This window comes from Astyanax mexicanus, chromosome 18 (assembly GCF_023375975.1).
Source record: "Astyanax mexicanus isolate ESR-SI-001 chromosome 18, AstMex3_surface, whole genome shotgun sequence".
Taxonomy (NCBI): Eukaryota; Metazoa; Chordata; class Actinopteri; order Characiformes; family Acestrorhamphidae; genus Astyanax; species Astyanax mexicanus.
In genome coordinates, this window is record NC_064425.1 from 23,291,356 (window position 1) to 23,316,279 (window position 24,924).

The window sequence follows — 24,924 nt, forward strand, 5'->3', positions numbered from 1 at the left end:
CCTCCAATTCCCTCTCACTCTCATGTTCGTCATCTCCGGGATACTAAATTTGGTTCAGCTGCTACTCATTTACTCATGTATATAAACCCGTCTGTTTGTCATGTATTTTTCGAAGTACTTTAACTGTTTTCCAGCAAAATACTGAGCGTTTACTTTTTGTTTGTGCTTGTGTTTGCTTTATTTTTTTTTTACCACATTTTTGCCTAGCCCTTCTGCTCTGTTTGCATCTGTGATTTTCTGGTTTATTAAAAGCTGCTTTTGGCTAATGGTTTCGTTTCCGTGATTTTTTTTGTGATTCAGCTCTGATGTTTTGGCTCATTCTCTCTCTCTCTTGTGCCCTGTAATAAAGCCTCAGTTTGTTTTTTTAACGCGAGCATCTGACTCACGTCTGTAGCATTACAAATACCACATACACACTACTACTACACACTAGCTCAGTGTTCTCTTTATGCCACATGGCCTTTTGTCTTTTGATTGGGAACCTTTTAGTGGTCATGGTTTGCCTACGACACACCTGATCAGCAACAGATGGTCCCAAATTACACGATTTTTCACCACGAGGAACCCACAGCAAGTTTGTTGACTTCCCAAAGTCAGAAAATATACCTAAGAAATGATACAATGCCATGCACAAGACATCATTTTTACTAAGAGTATAAAATAAGATATCAGAATCAAGTGAAAGAAATCAAGAAATGACTGTGTGCTGATTTGCAGTGAAAACAGAGAAGGAAAAGAAAAGATAATTGGATGAGAAATAACTTCAGATTTAGATCCCGTCCACACAAATCCAGATATTTTTTTAAAAATCTGAGGTTTTTGTCTCCATTTTTAAAAATATCTTCGTCCAGACGAGCAGCTTTTTCAGAAATTTCCCCGTCCACACGGAAACGCCATCCCATTCAAAAAGGCTAAAATAAACAGGGATTCTCTAGATATTCGGAAGATTTCCAAGCTACTCCTCAGCTACAACTACATCATTTTCAAATTTGTCCCACCAGGTTCTTGTATGTCCAGGCCTTGTCCAGAATCTTCATTCGCAGTAAAGTTTGTACCTCCAGACAGGAGGATCGGAAAAAACTGCATTTCAGTAAGGTTACCTCCGCTGTGCTTTAAATTAAGCTTTGGACATGTCAATAATCCACAAATCGCAGAGAGAACAGAAACAGTTTCTGTTTCAGGCTCATTCTGAACAGGCTAAGCTTGCTGTGTGACATCAGCGTTTTCGTAAAGCTTCGTTTTCCCCGTCCCCGTTCAGAAATCTCCACCTTGGAAGGCATTTTCGAAAAGATTTACTGTCTGGCCCAGATATTACACCTGATAGATGTTGAGACCTGAGGCTTTTGTTTGCAAGCTCCAAGAACAGTTGACAACTCATAAATGAGAGCTAAATGGTGTAGTGTGAACCTAGGGCGTAGATGGAATTATGAAATAACAGAATTTGAATGGAAGAATATGAAGGAATATAAACTGAACTGAACAGTCTCAGTCTGTTGTCCTATAAATCCGGTTTCTACCTTTTTTTTGCAACCACCTACCACCCTGTCACAATCCTTACAATTCCATATCTACAGTAGCATTCCTCGCTCCAACTATCAAAGTGGGTTTGGCCTTTTACCTCAAAGCAGAAGTTCCCCCACACCACCACCACCAGTCCCATATTATCACTTGCTTATAGCATGACCCAAACTCTGGCTGAATGATAATTTTATACATAGCCTCTTTTCCGCGCTCTCAAAGCTCCAGCAAGGTATGATGGGTCTAATCGATGCTGAGCTGAGCTCCGTCTTCACTTGTTCTTGGCACACTTTTCTCTTCTCGCACCAGAGGAACTGAGCTCGCAAGGCTTTTTCCTCGTCTTTGTATTTTTAAGCATCCAGATGTGAGATGTTGGCACAGCCAGCGCGTTAGCTGTGGGGGACAGCGAGGCGGAGTCCAAGAGGATTCAAAACTCGCACTGGCACGCACTGGAGGGGACGGGCGACCTGGCAAAACTTCCAGACTCTTTCGACGCGAGCCTCGCCTTGGCAGCTGACGCGTACTTTCTTATTCTTTGTAGACACGAGGACAGATTTGCTGCTGTTAAGCCGAAGTCAAATCTGGACCGACTGTGATCTATACCACTGAGGCGCAGCGAAGCGCCGACCGTGCCAAAGACTGATTGAGACAACTGTGCTTTTTGGTGGTGGAATATGAGGGTAATTAAATGGACAGTAGAGGAGAGTAGCGGCGGCGTGCAGCACGTATTGATGTGCTATAAGACACATGGGGACAAAGAGATGCCATTTGTTGTGCTGGCAGAATCACAAGCCTACAGGCTTCAGAAACACACAGCCTGCTGTGGCTGTCTTTTAGAGACTTATTCTGTCACGCACTTTGGAGTTGGAGTTGTTCAGAGTTTAGTTTAGACGCGTTTAGCCTTCTTTATCCCTGATCATTTAGCCCTGATCACACCGTGGCCAAAACACCACATAATTCCTTCGAAGATATCCTTGATACAGCCCTGAGGATTTTTCACATCCCGCAAATTCTAGTGATTTCCTTAAAATAGAAAAATGCACCAGTTGAGCCGCACTGCTTAGTATCAAGGCCTAGGAGTGCAGATTGAAATCTAAAGGGATGAAATACAATCACTGCTGCTTTAGCGCATCCCTAGTCCACAAAACACCGTGTGGTAAATAATGTAAATTGCATCGTTTAAAGCCGCGCTCTCCGAGGGACCAAAGCATCTTTGTCAGCAGCCGGCTGGAGTGGTGAACCGCTCCTGAGGGAACGCTGCCCGATAACAGAGTCCACTCTCAGAAAGAGGGAGCAGAGATAGAGAAAGAGAGAGAGAGAGAACGAAAGCAAGAAGGACAAAATGGCCACAATTAGGCCTGTGGATTGAACCTGAACGATCAGCGCTTTGAAGTGGTCTCAAGGCTGCATGGTCTGGTCTCGAGTGACCTGAACCTCCTGTACCTCCTGTATTCGTGTGCACGGAGCTACACAATTCTAGCTCCAATATAACTCTGTATCTTTGTATCTCAGCTCAATTCATCATAAAAACAAGAATTATACATTTTGTCATTGATGATTTACAAACAAATACGTGCCAAATAAAAGCTGTTTGCCTCGAGTAGTGAGCTCCATATTTTTCAGATATTGAAAGAGCATAGATGGGCCCAAAAAAAAAAAAACAGGCACGATCGTGCCTGATTTAAACCCAACATTTTTTTTAGTAGAACATTAAAACTGAGCTTTTTAAAAACATTTTCAGGCTGTTTGAATAAGCGAAATCCGTTCAGAATGATGATAATTAACATTGCAACACTGAAGAAGCATAGACCTATTATTTAGAAGAAATGTTTATTAAGAACTGATCTCCCCATCTACTCTAATATAATTAACAAAGTTTTAGAATATAAAACACTTTCTGTACAAACTTTTTTTCAATTTTAAACATATAGCATATACAGGGGTTGGAAAATAAAACTAAAACACCTGGTCTAAGGTTTTAGACCACAACACAGACAGTTCTGGTGGAAACAGGAGAGTTGAGGTGCACATTGAATTCTGTCGTAATTTGATCAGCCGTGGTTTTATGTTTTTTGGATACAATCCAGGTTAGCACCCAAACATCCCTTTCAGACAGCTTCCTCTTACAGCGTCCACAGTTAATCCTGTTGGATGTGGTTGGTTCTTCTTGGTGGTATGCTGACATTACCCTGGATACCGTGGCTCTTGATACATCACAAAGACAACAATTTGTCCTCTTTTGAACTCTGGTATGTCACCCATAGTGTTGTGTGCATTGCAATATTTTGAGCAAAACTGTGCTCTTACCCTGCTAATTGAACCTTCACACTCTGCTCTTACTGGTGCAATGTGCAATTAATGAGGATTGGCCACCAGGCTGCTCCAATTTAGCCATGAAACCTCCCACACTAAAATGACAGGTGTTTCAGTTTCATTGTCCAACTCCTGTAGTAAAAAACACATAAAACAACAATAAGGCTATGCACGGACAAGCAGAAGAGCTCACGTGTGCGTACTGCTCCCTATGCAGTTATAACATTCTTACTTGTGCAACCTTTTTTTAAACACAGTTTAATTTGTTACTTTACTATATTGTGACTTTCACGACATAGGTTTATATACAATAAAAATAACATTTTTAAAAAAAATCTACAAAACCAAACAAACAAAAATAAACAAAATGCTACTGCGCACACGCATTTATAGCAATGTAATTTAGTTATACTGTACTCTGCCTGTACTCTCTAAAACAACCCACTAGAAACCCAGAAATTATATTGTAAGTTCCAGAAAAGATTAAAATAAGCCTGCATCCTTCGCTGCCACCCTGTCACACTGTTAATAAGAATATAATTAAAATTAGTGAAAGGCCCATTAAGGTGGCAGCTATTTGTGCCTATTATTAATATCAACAATTAGTAGATGCATTACCATTCTCAGCTTTTTTTTTTCTCATTCATTTCATCCATTTGCTTATTTTTCGCATTCAACACATTAGTTAATCTCGAATGGAGCACATATTAGTAAGCAGCCTGCTATTGAATCCCCCGTCATAATTACATTTCTGCCTAGTGCTCCTGGAGCATGACATCATCGCATATCAACATCCATAGGTGCCATAATAGGACTGGCACAGAGTGCGAGGCTGAAGTGAATAATCGGCTCAGGTCATATTTGCTGTTTTGCAGTCTAAATTTGCATCTGTTTAAAAGCGTACAGACTGATTCTGCTGTGAATGGCTACAGTGGGGGGGGGGGAGAGTTTATGTACTAACTCAATCCAGCACACACAGTTTATCTAGTGAAAGAGGTCAGAAATTAGGGAAAAGTGGGGCTTTGATTGGTCCAGGCAAACAGCTAAATTAAGGAAAAAATGTGATACAATTGGGAATAAATTAGAAAAAAAATAAAATTGTTAATTAAGTTTCATTTTTTAGCTAAACAGATGCCAGACACAGCTGCCTAATGGCTCTAGTATTAATACTAGACATCAATTAAGTTTTGGTTATATAACACCATGATCCAGAACCAACCACAAGATTAATGTATAACAGTGTGAGAATTAAATATATTGTGGATGCTCATTTTATGAAGATGTTGTTTTTTTTCCACTATAATTTACAACTAAGCATTCCCAATTTTTATTAATATGACCTTGGCATTATTCATTGTAGGACTGTTCATTTTTTTAGATTTTGGTTAATTAGCAAAGGTATTTCATGACACTGAAGTGTAATGTCATGACCTACGTTTAATGAAATAACGTCTACTGATTGTTGTTGGTGAGCTGGATTTACTACAGCAACCAGAAGTACAGTTTGTGCTGTTTTCTATTATATGAATGTAAGAAAATTAATTTTACTTTCTGTTCTCTTCCAGATTATGAGTTTTATATGTTAAAAAGTGGAAAATGAAGACACAATTAAAATTATACATTTGTGACAGCCATATACAGCTCTGGAAACAAATAAGAGATCACCTAAAATTATGAGTTTCTTTGATTTTACCAAATCAAAACATCTAGAATATAATCAAGAGGAAGATGGATGATCAAAGGCCATCAAAACAAGCTGAACTGCTTGAATTTTTGCACCAGGAGTGGTGTAAACTTATCCAAAAGCAGTGTGTAAGACTGGCGGAGGAGAAAATGCCAAGATGCATGAAAACTGTGTGTGTTTGGGGGCCTTCAGCATTGAATATGGATTCTTGCTCGTTTTTCACATGCAAAATTTTAACCAGATGCTGACGGTTACGATCATGACCACCCACTGCACTGTCCACTGTGGATGGAACTGCCTTTTATCATGTATTTCTGATACACACATGACACTGTGGAGCGTAGGATATTAAATGCCACCACAATGTCAGACATGAAATATCCCATTCGTCTGGTACCCAATATCTATCTGGCCTTGTTTGAACTCTGATAATTCACACTTTTTCACGCCCTTCTATAAAGAAGCTGGCCAGTGCTCAGTCTTCAGATTTAATACTTTGACTGCAGACAGTAGAAAATGAAAATGACTCACTCGGTGAGTGAATATTGATTCTGGTGTTAAATAACTGGAAAGCTCCGGGCAGATTATGCCAACAGAGAGAGAGGAGGGGCAGAACAATGCCAGCTTTAATTGGACAGTGCTGATAGTCAGTTTTAAGGCCATGCTCTGTAAAGTACATTTTAAAAATGTGTTTTATTCATTTATATGTTACTATACTATAACTGTGCTAATACAGCCCTGGAAATAAAATAAAGAGACTATTTCAGTTTCAGAATCAGTTTCTCCGATTTTGCCATGTATAGGTTTTTGTTTGAATGGAAATTAATTAAATTAAATTTTTGTTTTATTCTATAAACTACAGACAACATTTCTTTCAAATACCAAATAAAAATATTGTCATTTAGAGCATTAATTTGCAGAAAATGAGAAATGGCTGAAATAACAAAAAAGATGCAGAGCTTTTAGACTTGCAATAGTCTTGCAAATGCAAGTATTTAATTTCATTTATTAAACAGAAATAAACCAAAATAAAAAAAACAATAGAGGATTAATAAACAAACATGGTAAATAGAAGAAACACAGAATTCACTAAGACTGAAAACAAAGAAAAAACTACAACCTAACACACGTACAGTAAAACACACAAAAACCAACAAAGCACACTGAACAAAGGGGCTATAAATGCATGCGGGGGGAACAGGGACAGGAAACAAGAAACACCTGGGTACAGGTAACGAGGGGGTGGAGTTATAAAATGAACACAGGTGAAAACACTAAAGACTGAGGCGGAAATACGGGAGGAATACTCAGGGCCATGTGTAAGTGAGCCCGTGGGGAAAGAACCACAGGGGAGAGCCTGAAAAACACAGCAACAGACAGGAGAGAACATTTCAGTTTAATGCTTATTAATCAGTATTAAAAGTGAGAGAATTGTACCCAAAATAACCTAACAGGATTAACAGGATTGCTCCCTATTCACACCTGAGACCTTGTAATACTAATGAGTCACATGAGTCACATGACAAAAATTGCTAATTTGGCACAATTTTCACATAGGGGTGTACACACTTTTGTAGACATTAATGGCTGTGTGTTGAGTTTTGAGGACACAGATAACTTATACAAAAGTCATACAAGCTGTATACTGAGTACTTTACATTGTATCAGAGTGTTATATCTCCAGTGCTGTCTCATGAAATATATAAGACCTATAAGGGGTGTATTCACTTTTTTGAGATACTGTATATCATTGTCTGCTTTGATCCAAACCAAAAAAACACTAAGAGCAAAAACTAATGTTCCATTTTCTTTCTTTTCTGAAAATTGCCATTCATTCATCGACCCATTCATCAATCCATCCACCAGAGAGCTGAACCAAGAACTTAAGTTGCTCAATAAACAATGCGGTTAGCCCATTCTTTTTCCAGCCTTGTTGGAACATTTAGTTTAGTGGAGCTACAGCGGTCTAGCAGGCCTCAAGGTGAACATAAATACATGCCCCCTTGAGCGAGAGAACTGGCAGCAATCGACTGCAGTAGCTGTTGTTTCATCAAGCTGAATGCATGGAGAATTGGCACAGCAGTACCTCGAGTGCCTGCCTGAGAAAAGTGGAGAAAAAGAGAAAAAAGATATGCATACGTAGTGTTTACACCAAATCTGCTATAACTTTAGAACCACAGGTAAGAGGCCATGTGAATAACATTGATTATCTCATTACAATGGCACCTGATACGCACACATCATCTAAGAAATAGTTTCACCCAGAAGGAAGTTTATCATTGCAGTGCTATTCAGAAGAAAGATAAAGGTTTCCAGAAAAAATATCTGGTTCAAATAATTGACCGAAAGTAAGCAACCTATATACATATTTTGAGCTATACATACAGAAGTAGTGTATCGGGCACATGCATTTCAGGGCATCATCATTTTAGATGTTTTAATAGAGTAGTAGAGGTTCCTAATGGTGTCCTTTGATGATTCATCCCAGCAGCTGGAATTCTCATGTATCCCACATAAAAACCTCTGGAATATAATCAAGAGGAAGATGGATGATCACAAGCCATCAAACCAAACTGAACTGCTTGAATTTTTGCACCAGGAGTGCAGGCATAAAGTTATCCAAAAGCAGTGTGTAAGACTGGTGGAGGAGAACATGCCAAGACGCACGAAAACTGTGATTAAAAACCAGGGTTACTCCACCAAATATTGATTATTTCTGAACTCTTAAAACTTTATGTATATGAACTTGTTTTTTTTGCATTATTTGAGGTCTGAAAGCTCTGCATCTTTTTTTGTTATTTCAGCCATTTCTCATTTTCTGCAAATAAATGCTCTAAATGACAATATTTTTATTTGGAATTCGGGAGAAATGTTCTCCGTAGTTTATAGAATAAAACAACAATGTTCATTTTACTCAAACAGATACCTATAAATAGCAAAATCAGAGAAACTGATTCAGAAACTGAAGTGGTCTCTTCATTTTTTCCAGAGCTGTAGTTGGCACCAAAGAAATGGGTAAAAATAGTAGTAGTAATGGCATGATGACTGGGTCAGAACATCTCCATAAACCTCAGGCAGGTCTTGTGTCGTTGTTTATGGTATCCAGTGATATAATTCCAGCCAAAATATCTCCAAAAAAAGAACAACCTGTGAACCACCAACAGGGTCATGGACTTCCATCAATAAAGATCCCACCTCACAGCTTGCTGGACTTAATATGACTTAATTAAAGGGTCTGCTGCTAAAGTCTTGGTGCCAACACTTTCACAGGTCTTTTTGAGTCCATGCCTCAAATGGTCCAAGCTGTTTTGGCATGCAGGGACCAACACGATTTTAATCAATATAACGCATGATTTCTTTAGGTGTTAAAATGAAATAAACTGTGGAGGAAGCTGCTAGACTGCTTTTTTTGTAAGTGGGAAATCTTTGTCTCACAATAAACCATCAGAATACCATTGTTTCAATACTGCCGTCATCATGACAGTTTAAACAGGACATAAGAATATAAGATGAGTCAGCTGTCTCCCACCACTATGTGGAATAGACATGTCATTATGAGTCTCACTTGTACAGGCCGGGGATCTGAATGTGTGAACAGAGTGGGATATAAAGCTATTGGTGTTGTTGGTGTTGATGTTGTCAACTTATTTGGGCAGCTGTGTCCAATAGTGTGTTTTTTTTTTTTTTTGTGGAAGTTTGGATGATTCAAAAGAGAAAATGGCAAACCGTATGAAAGAGTATAGATTGTAGTCAGGGTATAGCTTCTCTGTCTGCTCAAACTGAATTTCAAACAGCCCAAAAGGAATTATTGTTACTCCTCTGAAAGGCTTCACAGCAAACAGCACATCAATTTGAAAAAAGTCAGTCAGGAACAGAAGCTGGGATATGCAGTCCCAGTCCATGTCACAGTGGAATATAAAGCATATACGGAAACATTTCCCTTTCCAACATTTAAATCATCGTTTTGTGAAATGTCAGAGAGGATGTGTATGATTTTCCTCTGGCTGGCGCTGGCTTCTTCTCAGTGCCCTCCATTTTCACTTTTCAGTATGAAAGAGTTGACATTTACCATCATGTTAGGAGATTTAACATTTTTATAATTTCGACACGCTTGCCTTAGGCACACACACACTTTTTCTTGCAGTCACTTCAGGCACATTTGCTCCATTGTACTGAGATCAGAGAAGATAACTGAGCTGATTGGGTTCATTCTCTCATGCACAGCAAAAAAAAAAAAAAAAAGATATCTTGGCCAGGGAAATTCAAGTCTATATTTAACTTTCTTTCATAAACTGTTGCCTGTTTCAAGTGTGCAGAGGATTTTTTTTTTGAGTAATTTAAGATGTACTATGATGTGTAATTTTGCATAGATAGTAAGAACTTTGACCTTGGTTGTGGTGAATGCTCAGATACATTTTTACAATCCTGTGTTTTAACAATCCTGTTATTTTTGCTTTAGAATTTTTTAACAACCTGTAAAAAAAAAGAATAAAAAAGATTAATTTCTAATTTGCTCCCAAGTTTAGCTAAGCACCCATTCAGCTCTTCTCAGCTGTATATCCACATCACTAGTGATGCCACAACACAAGTAGAGTGAAGACTAGCACATGCCTCCTCCCACTACATTTGATGTGAAGTCAGTCACCACCTCTTTTTGAACTGCTGCTGGTGCTGCATTGCCGAGTAGCATCAGAGAAAAGTGCAGTGACTCGGTTTTGATACATCAGCTCACAGATGCCTTGTGCTGATCGACATCACCCTAGGAGTGATGTGGGGAGAGAGTGCCATCTACCCACCTAGAGAGAGCAAGACCAATTGTGCTCTCTCAGGGCTCCGGCAGCTGATGGCAAACTGCACGACCGGGATTCGACACAACAATATCCTGGACATGGTGGCAGTGCTTTAGACCGCTGGACCACTCGGCACCCTAAACAATAGCTTTTAACAACAGCATTTTAACTACAGTACTTTTAGAGTCTTACCAGATAATGTTGATGTCCTATCTCTTCTTCTGGCTCATCACACACTGTACTAGTCGAACAACACTCTGTTTGAGAGAACTCTGGTAGTGCAAAGGTTGGTTTACATCATCGATGCAATGCATGGATTATGACGTTAATGCATCTGTGGGCGCTGTGGGAAACATGTGGGCGGGAACACAAGGCTCAGCAGACCAATTACAGCCGCTGATGTCTGCGCTGCACAACGTTTAGTTACATTTCTTTGAGCACATTAGGGTTTTGACATAAGTCACGGTGTAGGTTATGCAGTGACATGCAGGGTATGTGTATGCTATGTTGCAGGGAATCCAGCCACAAATAGGTTCAATGCAGAAGTATAAATTGGCTTTTAGCCATTAGCATAGCACCTGGCTAGCACCTAGCTAGCTTCTTTACTTTCCCTCACTTGCTCTTCCCAGCCAGTCTTGGGAAAAAAAAATAAAATAAGTTAGATGTCAGTGGTTAAAAATTGGCTAACATGGGGCACCGAGTGGTCCAGCGGTCTAATGCGCTGCCACTATGAGCGGGAGGTCGCAGGTTCGAACCCCCGCTCATGCAGCTTTGCCATCAGTTGCCGGTGCTTAGAGGGAGCTCTGCGGGTGGGTAGATAGCGCTCTCTCCCCATCACACTTAAGGTGGCGCTGGGCGGCACGAGGCGTCTGTGAGTGGATGAATCTGAACCTGGCTGCTGTGCTTTCCGCTGAGCGCGCTAGCTGCTCAGGCAATGATTCATCAGCAGCAGCTCGAAAAAAGGGGTCATTGGCTTCACACGTGTCGGAGGAGGCGTGTGCTTGTCCGCATCCTCCAAGGGTCACGGGTGTCACCGGTGATGGGTACGCACAAAGGGGTGGGACAATTGGATATCCAAAATGGGGAAAAATCAGAAATAAAATTATTTTAAAAAATTGGCTAACATGATGAAATATACTTAATTCTGTAGAGATTTCATGCTTTTTTCATGAAAATCAAACAGCAGCACACATTTACTTAAAACATAGAATTGACTGCATTTAAGGTGATTTTATTTACAACTAGTGTATAATACAGTATGTGCAGTGGCATGGTGACTAAGCAGTCTGGAGTTACTGTGGTTAGTGTTCTTCTTTAGACTGGCATTCTGGCCTTATGGAGAAAAATCGCAGAGCACTACATAAACAACCTTCATCACTGTTACTGTTACTGTTACTGAGCAGCTGCATCACTGCTGGTTACACCACCCGCAGCATCCGCAAAGCAACCAGCATTGTGAATGACCCCACTCATCCCTCACACGAACTGTTCTCCCTCCTGCCTTCGGGAAGAAGGTACCGCAGCATCCGGTCCAGCACGACCAGATTCTGCAACAGCTTCTACCCCCAAGCCATCAGACTCCTTAACTGCAGAGACTGAACTGATGGTTTTTCTGTACATGTACACACACTCTTACCCCACTTACCCCAGAAAATGGAAAGCACTAAAAACCCTACTACCTCACTGGACTCTATTGCACACTGTGTAATAGAGTAATTACTACCTCACCTGGTCCTTTTTGCACACTGCAAAATTTGCACACTGTCTTGTTATTTATTATTCTTTGTCTGTATGGTGTTGTATTGTCTGTCTGCACTTTTGTACTGTTGCACTTATTGTTCTGTCTACACTGTGTTTATGTGCACCATGGTCCTTGGAGGAACGTTGTTTCGTTTCACTGTGTACTCTGTATATAGCTGAAATGACAATAAAAACCACTTTGACTTGACTTTGACTTGTACAGCCACAGAGAAAAAAAAAGACAGAGTTAGTGGGAGAAAGAGAGAGAGAAAGAGAGAGAGATGAGTAGATCACTCTCCTTTCACTGCCATGTCGCCTTCCGGCCTCGCTATCTCTTGTGTGGGAGAGGCTACACCTACGCGTTGGCTAAATCTGACAACAGCCCACTCAGCAAAGTGCCAGTTTCCGTGTGGAGAGTCAGGAGGTGTGTGTATGTGTGTGTGTGTGAATGTGTGTGTACCTTCCTGTGGAGGTGTTCTTCCTTGTTAAAACCTGTGCTAAAGCTGCCTAGCTACGAGCTACTTTGCTAACACTGCTCAGCGGATGGAGACACAGATAGAGTGGACCCAGTTCAGGCCCACTCCATTGTTATGCATTATGTATGAGTGGCTTATCCGTGTACTGCGGCGTCTGCACTCGTCTGCCCGTGACATGGCGCGGTCCACCACTGTGGTGAACGTAGCACAAAAGCGCACACATCCATCTTACCTTAAGGCCATTAGGGGGCTTGAGCGCTGAAGGAAGAACCATGATGATGAGTTACCACCGCAGAAAAAAAATCAATGCACGCCATATGTCTCCCTTAGTGCTCCACTGTTAATGCACAGCCGGCTTATGATTCATCACGGCCGCGAAAAACAAATTAGAACGTAGCACGGCTCAATGTGATTTACCCGTTCGTCTGTTTCCTGTGTCCTGTTTGTGGCAAAACAACACCTGCAAAACATTCTTGAGATCCATTTTGCTCTTCCTAATGAGAGATGTAATCCCTCTTTACTGCTATGTGTAATAGGTGTTGAATAATTGATGAGCAATTTTAAGATGAAATATGAGCCTGATCATGGAAATGACGACGTTGTAAACGCAGATGAATATGCCGTTCTAAACTAGTCTTGGGGTTCTCATATGGAGCTTTAATTGAGGATGGCCGAGCTCGCCACGAGTGAGGTCGGGTCAAGATCCGTTCCTTTAAAAAACGTATCTGGAGCGTTGATGCCACCAATTCTTGACATTCATTAGGGGCATTCAGCTCAAACTGCAAAAGGTCAAATGCAGAGTGGGCGCTTAATTGGCCCAGGGCAATCAAAATGTTGTTATCTTCTAAATTACTGCATTAATGGACTCGTTAAATTGTTCATTAGTCAAGGAGATTCGGAATGGCACGGAGGGTGCATTAGATTTTATGAGCGAAAATTCCATTAGCACGCGCCACAACAATAAACACACAATAGCCTATTTAGGGGAGCGGGCTCGAGTGCATTTGCATCCCGCTTTAACGGTAATGTACCTGGATCAACTGTTCCTCCCGCATCACCTCCGCTTAGCATCAGCATTTGTCAGGGGACTCATCTCCATGTGCACTTCCTTGTATTAGCACTGGACTGGAAAGGAGTACCTGAGGAGCAGCATACCTCCTCCTGCCCCCTAATGACTGTGCTACACTGTATAACGTCAAGGTTACCACGATGGATATCAGTGTTAATTTGTGTAGACCGTGTCTGCAGTGTATAATAGGTTGTATCATTTGTACAATGCTAAACTCATCTCATATATTAAAAAAAAAACATATTGTGATTTATTATTGCTATGAAACAATGAGGCATCACCTTATAACAATATATGGCAATCTAGGATGCTATTGGTCCCAGCAAAACAGCTCTGACCTATGAAAACATGGACTTCACAAGACCTGTGAAGATTCTTCTGAGGTACACCAAGGTTCAGTGTCCCAGACAGGAAGTAGACTAGTCGTATGTAATGTATTTTCTTTATTTTTTTTTACTTTCAATGAAAAATCTCTGTTTAAAATGCTGTGTAGTCCCAGACTAGGCTTAAACCCTGTTTGATAAACTCTAAAGACTCAAAATGAACAAAAATGGGAGCAGGCTACACTGGGACACCTCTTAAAATTTGAATTCAGCTCTTTCATTCACTCTCATTGTCATAGATGTACAGTGTCACACCTTAACCTGTGTCTGTCCTGTGTTTTTTCCTCTTTTGGTTCTATGCGCTTCTGCCCTCTGTTTTCCTGTCTGTGTTCACAGCCATGTGCTTTTCTTAAGCACATGGCATTGTTTTGTTATTGTCCTGTTTCCGCCCTAGCCCCGACCTAGCCATTAGTGTTGTCACCTTGTGTCTTGTTTGTAACCCCGCCCCTCTCGTTTTCCTGGCCCAGGTGTTCATCACCCTCCTTGTGTATTTAAGCCCCTCTGTTTCAGTGTTCAGTATGGAGTCTTTTGTGTGCTACCTTGCTGTGTATGTGTTAGGTTGGTTTTTTTGGTTCTAGTATTACTGGTTTCTTAGTTTTGATTATTCTTTGATGTCATCTTTGTTATTTTAGTAGTGATGGCAAAAGTGGGGCTTTTGGGAGATCGAATCAAATGAACCAATTGATTCGGAAAATGATTCGATCTTGTGAGACGTTCGAATCATCACACGCCACAGTGACATCTAGTGGGCAACCAGGGCCTAAATCCACAACTTTTTCTTAACAGAAACAGAAGTGATGTGTTTTTTTATGAAAAATTAAAGAAATATTCCCCCATAGCATGTAGTGTCCCTAAATGAATTTGAGTCATGAAAACATCATTTTGCAGAGAACAGGGTTGTTTTAATGATGTCATTAAGATGTATTTTTCATTATGATACACAGTCAGTGGATTTATATAGCTGACATTATTCATTTTACATTGCAATGTAGGGAAATGCTTGTGTAATACTTTATGTATTAAACATTACAAGTAATCAGTTGTTTTTATTAATAAACAGGATCTGATCCACAGTGCTTGGACTGCTGGGTTGCTGGAATTGAGAGATTTTTTTTTTGTTAATTGAAACAAATGAGGAAAGACGGCAGAGTGTCTGAGCCAGTAATCCATAGGGTCTTCTTTTCCTCTGGGCAGATATGAGACCAAGCATTCTGATCTCAGACCAGCTGCTTGAACTGAAGCGTGGACTAAAACGCGCAAAAAGATTCTAAACGTTTCGAAACTGCGTGACGTAACGAAACCCGTTTTAGGAACAGTCACGTGGCTTTCCTCTTTTGATACGGACTTCGAAACAGTGTTTCGGAACACCGTGATTCAAATGAATCGATTCAGCTCGATTCCGCGTTTCGAGTTTGACATCACTATATTTTAGTTATTTCAGTCTTGTATTCTATAGTGATGGGAATTTTCAGCTCTATTTTGAGATGCGGCTCTTATGGCTCTTCTTACTGTGGAGAGCCGGCTCTTTCGTCTCCCAAACGGCTCCCCATATATAATTTTTACATTAATTAATTAATTAATTAATTAATTAATAGCTTAAACCTAATTTTATAATATTTATAATATTTATTATTTTGTTTCATTATTGACATTTTTAAGCACTTGTGATGACTAAAAACACTGCATAACAAAGTGGACAATTTTTTTCTTCAGTGTTTCCCCGTCACGTGATTGAAAGCTGCCTGTGATTGGTCAGATGTGTGGAGCACACGCTTGACATGCGGACAGTGGAGACAATAAGGCAGTTGGTGAGGAGTGAGGGCAAAAAACTGTCGGCTCTGTGGTGCTTGCAGAGCACAACGACAGTGAGGCGGAGGGACAGCGAGATACTGAAGGAAAAAAACGGCTCCCAAAAAGGATCTTAAAACGGCTCCCATCGTGGAGCCGGTTCCAATCGTTCACTTCAAAGAGCCGGCTCTTAGAGCTGGATCGTTCGCGAATGACACATCACTAGTATTCTTGTTTCTGAGTGTTTGCTTTCTGTTTTATTTGCTGTAGTTTTTATGTTTAATATTATTAAGGTTAATATCTGCACTTACGTCCATCCTCTCCACCTTCCTACGTGACATGCAGTCTGCCTTTACAAACATCAGTGAATGAACTCCAGCGTGGTACTGTAATAGACCTCCACTGTTGCAACAAGTCAGCTGGTGAAATAACTTCCCTTCTAGATATTCCACCATCAGCTGTGAGGTGTATTATTAACGTAAAGTTACAGAATGTGGTCTCTGAGTGCAGAGGAGAAAAGTGCAGAGAGGTTTGTCATAAAACTTTTATTGGTATTATTTATTTTGGTATTCTTTGGTATTCTGAAGCAGATTGACCAGCTTAGATCTTGACCATTATAGGATATGGATTTGATGGTTTATTTGGTCTACAAGAATGATCAACCTGACAAAAGTAGATAATCAGCATGACCAGAATCACTAAGCTTTTTGAGCAGCATGTCCAAAAAGACCAAGCTTGCTGACAAATATGAGCAGGAAGACCAAGCTAGTTGACCAGCATGACCCCCGTTACCAAGCTGTTTGACCATCATGACCACTGTTATCAAGCTACTTGACCAGCATGACCAGCAAGATCAAGCTAGTTGACCCTCATGACCACCATTATCAAGCTGTTTGACCATCATGACCACTATTACCAAGCTGGTTGACCAGCAAGATCAAACAAGTTGACCATCAATAAGCACTATTTCCAAGCTACTTGACCAACATGACCAGTAAGATCAAACTTGTTGAATATCATGACCACCATTGCCAAGCTAGTTGACCAGCAAGATCAAGCTGGTTGACCATCATGACCACCATTACCAAGCTAGTTGACCAGCATAACAAGAGTTACTAAGCTGGTTGACCATCATGACCACCATTACTAAACTTATTGACCAGCATGAGCAGCAAGATCATGCTAGTTGACCATCATGACCACCATTACCAAGCTAGTTGACCAGCATAACAAGCGTTACCAAGCTGGTTGACCATCATGACCACCATTACTAAACTTATTGACCAGCATGAGCAGCAAGATCTAAGCTAGTTGACCGTCATGACCACCATTACCAAGCTAGTTGACCATAATGACCACTATTACCAAGCTAGTTGACCAGCATGACCAGCAAGATCAAACAAGTTGACCAACATAAGCACCATTTCCTAGCTACTTGACCAACATGACCAGTAAGATCAAACTTGTTGAATATCATGACCACCATTGCCAAGCTAGTTGACCAGCAAGATCAAGCTGGTTGACCATCATGACCACCATTACCAAGCTAGTTGACCAGCATAACAAGAGTTACTAAGCTGGTTGACCATCATGACCACCATTACTAAACTTATTGACCAGCATGAGCAGCAAGATCATGCTAGTTGACCATCATGACCACCATTACCAAGCTAGTTGACCAGCATAACAAGCGTTACCAAGCTGGTTGACCATCATGACCACCATTACTAAACTTATTGACCAGCATGAGCAGCAAGATCTAAGCTAGTTGACCGTCATGACCACCATTACCAAGCTAGTTGACCATAATGACCACTATTACCAAGCTAGTTGACCAGCATGACCAGCAAGATCAAACAAGTTGACCAACATAAGCACCATTTCCAAGCTACTTGATCAACATGTAGCCCTGTTTAATTTTCAAGTTATGTAAATTAAGAAAATCCTAAAAACAAGTTCATTTTTATTTGTATAAAAGTTTTTGTGCTCACTCACGGTAGTTAATAAATAATTGTGTTTACTCATGTTAAAAAACTTCTGTTAAAATATATATATATTTTTGGAGCAAGATAATTGGTTATTTTTCCTGTCAGTCAGAACTCTTGAGAAGTGGGTGGAGCTAGCAGCTGCGTTGTGAGCAGCAGGGGGGCAGCAGGAGAGAGAGAGAAGGAGAGAGAACTAAGCAGAGTCAGCCATGCAGCACAGGAGCTGTTTGTGCTCAATATAAGTCCAAAATGTGGCTAACGGCCAGTTTAAACCACTTGTGTGACTTTCTGTGACATCTTTGATGAGGTAAATTGGGATTTGTTCACATTTATATAAGATTTGTCCAATTAGTAACTCTTTACACTCTATTGTTTGTAAGCTAGTCAAAATGGTGTGTGTTTGCTAACTCAGTAACACTGAATATGATCTGTAGCTGCTTTTGTGCTTGAAATATGGTTAAACCCTGCCTAGCTAAGCTTAATTATGTGAATACAGGACACGGACAGTGTTTCTGACGAGCCCAGTGAGCTACATAGAGCTTGGGAGCTGACGAGGAAGCTGTTTCATGACTTCTTGGCTGTTCCACCATTCCATGAGCATCGCTCTCACCCTAAACTTCTACTAGACTGCCTAAACTACATCTTCACTGATTCTACGTTGTCCTGCTTTCACCAGACACCCAGAACATTCTCTAGAGAGGTCGTGAGTACTGAGTGTGCACAAACAAATATTTTATTTTGCTTACTTTAAGTAAGTGAAGCGGCTATTAAAGTTTTGAGCCTCAACGTACCCAAGCCACGACTCAGGCCTGCAACTTTTTGTTTCTTTTATTTTTCTATTACTTTTCTGAGTGTGTGTGAGTGTGCGTGTGTGGGCCCACAAGTTAGGTATTTCTTTGTTTATTTGTTCAGAGCTGTTATTTACAATTTTTTGGATAATATTTTGGGTAACTAAATTGTTAATAATCTGCAACACAATAATTCTAATATCATTTCATTTGTAATTTAAAACTGTGATACCTGACTTTCCAAAATTCATACAATAATCTGAGTAAAAGAAAGGTAGCTAAGCATTAAAACTCATTTTTTTGGTTAATAGAGTGTTCATTTCAGTAAGTACTGGTTATTTATTTATTTATATTTCTTTATTTTCCTTTTTTGAATAATCTCTATTAAAATAGGCTGAGTGTGTGAAACGGAGAGATTTCTAAAAAATAGAGTATACTAAGTCTACTTATTTTGTTTATACAAAATTTGAAATGCATTAGTCTGTACCAATAATCATTGGGACCCAGGGCCCTGCCTTTAATACATAAGTGGTTAGGCAGGGTGTTACAAACATGACCAGTAAGATCAAACTTGATGAATATCATGACCACCATTGCCAAGCTAGTTGACCAGCAAGATCAATCTGGTTGACCATCATGACCACCATTACCAAGCTAGTTGACCAGCATAACAAGCGTTACCAAGCTGGTTGACCATCATGACCACCATTACCAAACTTATTGACCAGCATGAGCAGCAAGATCAAGCTAGTTGACCATCATGACCACCATTACCAAGCTAGTTGACCAGCAATACCAGCAAGATCAAGCTGGTTGACCATCATGACCACCATTACTAAACTTATTGACCAGCATAACAAGTGTTACCAAGCTGGTTGACCATCATGACCACCATTACTAAACTTATTGACCAGCATGAGCAGCAAGATCAAGCTAGTTGACCATCATGACCACCATTACCAAGCTAGTTGACCAGCATAACAAGCGTTACCAAGCTAGTTGACCATCATGACCACCATTACCAAGCTAGTTGACCATAATGACCACAATTACCAAGCTAGTTGACCAGCATGACCGGCAAGATCAAACTGGTTGACCATCATAGCCACTGTTACCAAACCTTTTGACTAGATTGACCAAGAATGAGAAATTGTTGCTGTCCGCCAAAATTCAAAATTTACAAGAAAAATATTCTTATATCTTTCAATATGTCAGTTTAAAAATATCGAATTGCCGCTATTTTTCAGCATTTTTATTGGTCCATTCATCGTTAAACTTTCACATGAAGTTGACATGCTATCTCAAAAACTAAAATCAGCAGAATCAACATGCTAATTAAGACCTGGAAAACCAGCTAGCTTGTCCAACAAAGTCCAGCTTAGACCATCTAAACTGGCTACCAACAAAAGCTGATACTAAGCTGGATCTTTTAGCAGGATGTTAAAACAAAAATCCATGACTATAAATTGTAAAATAACTGTAGTAACAAGTCTGCTTGACTAGTCTAGTCATCAGCAGCGAATGCCTGTGTTTATAAATGAACATCAACAAATTGCGTTCCCCAGGCTGTGAAGCGTGGAACAGCTTTGAGGATAAACCTGCTGAGATTAGTTCTATAAACAGAAAGCCGAATTTCGGTCTCTGTTTATTCCAGTGGCAGTTACTTGATTAGTCAGCAGCAAATGAGTGGAAGATGGCTTTTCTCCACGTTTGGTATTGAGAAGCACTAAACCTCCATGCAGCCTTGACTCTCTTCTCGCATTAACAGTAAATGCACATTTTAAAGCTTGCTACCTTACACGGAGCTAAATTGATTCCTAATGGACTCATTACAGCATTAACAGACAAATAAAATGTTAAGTGCTGTGTGACATTTTAAAAAGTCTTCTGGTAAACAGCATTAACTCCGCTGTTAAGAAAATCTTAATTCAATGAGCTTCTTTGATTAATGAGGTGGTAGATTAAAAGAAAGACTGTTAAATCTGACATTTAAGTTGGTTGCGAATGAGCAACAAGACGTATTCATTGAACGTAAGCTGTATAAGATACCCACAGGAATTTGTCATTAGCGAGATTAGACATTTCAACTTGAAGGTGGCTGGATCTGAGGTCTTTAAGATTAAAGGCAGTGAATAAAACATTTCGATACTGCTTTCAAACTGTTGTTGTGTTATTAGCATCCTTTGCCAGCATAGTATGCATTGGAGAAGAGTTTAAAAACACTTTGAGCAGTTGGAAGAGTTTGAAAGGAATTGCATAGTAGGGTTTTGGGAAGGGGGATGGTCTTATCTACCTATTGCATGCCAAACTTGTTGCGCTGATATTACCAGAACATGCAATCCTACAGGATGAGCATTCCTACAGGACAATGCTCGTCCACATACTGCTGCCAGCTCAAGACCTTGCCTTGAGAACACAAACACTAAGCCCAATTGAAAATATGTGGGATGCTGTTGGACCCGCTAATGACACACTACCTCTACCCACTGGTGAACTTAAAGGGGGTGCAGTGGGGGCAACCACCCCTGCCTTAGTGACTCCATGCCATTAATTGCCCTCTGTACTGTCAAAAAAAGTGTCAAAGGGTGCTTTTCCACTGGCATGGTGCCGGTGCTGGTGCCAAGCTCTCGAACAGACATCGGTGTAATTCTGGCCCCACTATCTTGCTGGTCTGGAACCAGTGAACCTGTGATGTAAGCGGCCAAAGGGCAGGGCGTTTAGGCGTCACAAAGGCGTGCAAAGTTGTTTACCAATCTTATCGCCATTTTCAGCTATAAATGCAGCAGAAGCAGCTAAAACACGCCCACATTCACATACACAGAGAATAACTCCTTAAAGAGGTGGAAACACGGGCCAGTCTTTAAAAGATTTGCAGGTTTGCAGGTCCACAAGAACCAGCACTAGCACTTTGTTGGTGGAAAAGAGGTAAAAGTGCCCTGCTTGTGCCATTCTTGTAGGGAAAAATCTTATCGAGTCAATAAATCAATAGATTATGATGCCTTTAGATGTATAATGAATCATTTGATAATGTGAAAAAATGTAGAAAAAAATAGAAAACAGTCCTTTTAAGTGCCTTCTATGAAATTCTCAATGACAGTGTTCCAAAGGGTGCTGGGGGTAGGCAGTGCTGTATTAGGGTTCTCCTCCAGGTGAGAGAACATGATAAAATGCTTAGTTAGGTGCTCCTTTAATAGAGAAGTGCCCCACAAGTGATTGGATTAAATTTGATGTGGTGCCCTATAGGTGCCATCACAATGATGATACAAGACCTTGTACCTCTCTGTTTTGCCCTTCAAACAGCCAACACTTCACCACAGCACACCACTGCGGGAATAAACAAGCTGCATGTTTTATTATAGAACACCATTAGGAACCTCTACAACTCCAATGTCAAGATGTTGGCATGTTGCGTTACACATGCATTACATCTTACACACTTCCTTGTAACCTTTATCTTCCTTCCGAATAGCATTGCAAACGGACACTTCCACCTGGATACAACTATTTTCTAAAGGATGAGTGTGTATTAAGTCTAGTCCTTGACTAAATCGCAGTGACAACAGAAAATCACTATAAGAAAATCTTTTTAGTCTATGATTATCCTTAATCCGAGACTGGGAAACCGACCCTTGAAGATGTCAATTATTCTATTTTTCCACAGTATTTTTACTTCAGCCCAGTTGCCAGTTAGATGCTGGATTTTTTCTTGCAGCACTTATTCTCAAGAGATTTGCAGCATAACCATTTCAAAGAAGTTCTTTTCAGATGTTTCATTTGTGCCGTCCACTTGTCATTTGCATTCTCCACTTTTTCAGTATTTACAAGCCTCACAGTCACACATCTCAGCAAGTAATTTTTTAGCAACCCCAAAGACAGGGCTTCTCTTTGCTACATCAAGAGCTTTGTACATCACATTGGCTCTGTACTTCATTCACTGCAGCTTCAGGCATGTAATTCTCAGCTGGACATTGATGGAAAGCTATTTTTTTAACCTTCAGAATGAATGATAATCAGTGTGTATATACTGTACAACACGAGGAACACAGCAAAACCATACAATGTGGATTTAAATGTTTGGACTTTTATAATTACATTTACTTATTTTGCTTTGTTTCCTTTGTTTTAAAATATTATTGTAATTTATTAGAGTGCCCTAACCTTGAATCTTGTATACATTTACATATAGGGCTGCACAGGTTTGGGTCGTAACATATTACACATAACTGTATAATGCGTAGGATGCCGCTAATTGTTGCAGTTACAGGACAAAAATAAGTAGTTCTATTAGTTATATATCCCTAATCTAGATCAATCAAATCGCATCTTTATGTTCTTCATTGTGTTTATTAGTTTAGATTTTTCAAAGTAGCACCTCTTGCTTAGATGACAGCTGTGCACATCTTGGTGGCACTTTCTGTCAGTTTTACAGCTGTGCTGTTAATTCCTTGAATTTCTTGCCTCTTAATGTGTTTGAGAGCATCAGTTGTAAAGTTGTGAAGAGGTAGAGTTGGTGAGAGGCAGTGAATAGCTTTATTTAAGTAACATTCTAATCCATATTATGGCAATAACTACTCAAAGAAGTAAAGATAAAAAGGTCAGTCAATCAGAAAAATAATCAGAAAAAGAACTTTGAAAGTATCCTGAAGCGCAGTTGCAAAGACCATCAAAACATTATGATGAAACTGGCTCTCATCAGGACAGCTCCAGGAAAGGCAGACCTAGAGTTACTTCTGTTGCACTGGATAAGTTCATCAGAGTAACCAGCCTCAGAAACCGCAAGTAAACAGCACTCCAGATAAGAGCCACCTGAATGCTGCACAGAGTATTTCAGTTCGTTTAACACTTTTAAATTAATACATGATTCCTAATGTGTTCCTTCATAGTCTGGATAACTTAAGAATTAATTTACAATGCATCAGATAAATAAATAAATGAATAAATAAACAAAAGCATTAAATGAGAAGTGTCCAAACTTTTTAAGTATAGACGGGTGAAGCCAATCTAGAATTCAGGTGATCTGGACCTGAGCAGAGTCACATGATCAGTGCAATGAGGGGTGCAAGAGGCCAGGGGATTCTGGGAAATGGAGTCCATGAGTGTAATTTTTGTTCAATGGTGCGACACTGTCCCATTTTGTTACGAGCCCCTTGTAAGATGGTGGCTGGGGTATGAGAGGTACAAGTTAGGCAGTAACATTATGAGTGTGTGTTGATAAATGGAAGTGAGGAGACAGACAAGTTGAATTCCTTTGAGCTTTTTACTCAGAAAAAGGTTTTCTTTTACAAATCAGCAGTACTTAAAACATACCAGTTGTTTAAAAGCCATGTGTAACAGTACAGATTTGTTTAAAGAAGTTAAAACTCAAAAACCAACCTTCTGGGTGGACCATGGATGGTGCCAAAGGAAAGATATAAAGAAAAACAACTTAACTACCTAACCAACAAAATAACCTAACAAAAATATACAAACGTGGCACCCACCCCTTACCTAGTGTGTCTATACAAGGTTTTACCTACTGTGATGTAATGTATAGGCGCCTTTCCTTGCCTGTCCATGCCAGGGTGGTTAGAGAAAACAGAACTGAATAAAAAGAGACAGCTGCAGATAAGAACACATGAGGCTAAAACTCAGGCTAAACAAACAGAGGCAAACAGCATAATCCTTAACAGAGTTTCAGTATACTCTAACAGTCAGTCTCAGTATGAAAAACTACATAGTACCACAAAGCCTCTCACAAACACAAAAGGATCTTCCATTAGTCCACACGTGGAGGTATTTAAACAGGAAGCACCACCCCTTCCTGGTGAGCCACTCCTCCCATTGGTGGATCTGGTCAGCTGATCCTCAGCATGTCTCCCATTGGCTGGCAGAACTCTGGACAGTGCAGGATAGGAGTAGAGTAGAAAGAAGAAAACAAAATAGAAAGAAAACAAAACACAAAAAAGATATACGTGATCTTGTGGCACGTAACACATATAAATTAATCAAAAGACTCCAATTTAAAGAAAAAATGAAGGGTAAGAAAATAATGCTTGGATTTGCGTTGTCTTTCTTTCTGATGCTAAATGATGTGCATTTGTGTTTCTAGGGAATATTTTAGTAATCCAAATAGCCAAAAAATAAGAAATTTAAATGCAACTAAAAGTAATTAGATTACATTAGTTTAAAGGGATAGTTCGGTATTTTTGACATGAGTCTGTATGGCATCATCATAACCAGTGTCGTGCATCCACACTGACTTACCCCCCACAGCGTCCTGTGAGCCGAGTTCTTGTCCAGTTTAGGTCAAAGCGAAAGTAGTCCGGCATGTTTGCTGGGGTCAGGAAAATAACTCCTTTTTCTTCCCAAAGCAGTACGTGTTCAAAAGAGTGATTTATTTACATCACAAAA

The 24,924-nt window shown here is 40.0% G+C and overlaps 2 protein-coding genes and 1 long non-coding RNA gene across 8 annotated transcripts in view; 2 read left to right on the forward strand and 1 right to left on the reverse strand.

The window, feature by feature from the left end:
* cadm2b (cell adhesion molecule 2b) overlaps positions 1 to 24,924 on the forward strand; it is a 321,622-nt gene that overhangs the window by 242,212 nt on the left and 54,486 nt on the right. The gene's annotated exons all lie outside the window — the stretch shown is intronic.
* bach1a (BTB and CNC homology 1, basic leucine zipper transcription factor 1 a) overlaps positions 1 to 24,924 on the reverse strand; it is a 251,933-nt gene that overhangs the window by 147,239 nt on the left and 79,770 nt on the right. The window lies entirely within an intron of this gene.
* On the forward strand, positions 17,669 to 18,842 carry LOC111196949 (uncharacterized). Its single transcript, XR_007425362.1, has 2 exons — positions 17,669 to 18,053; positions 18,243 to 18,842. It is a non-coding gene; the product is annotated as an uncharacterized LOC111196949 (long non-coding RNA).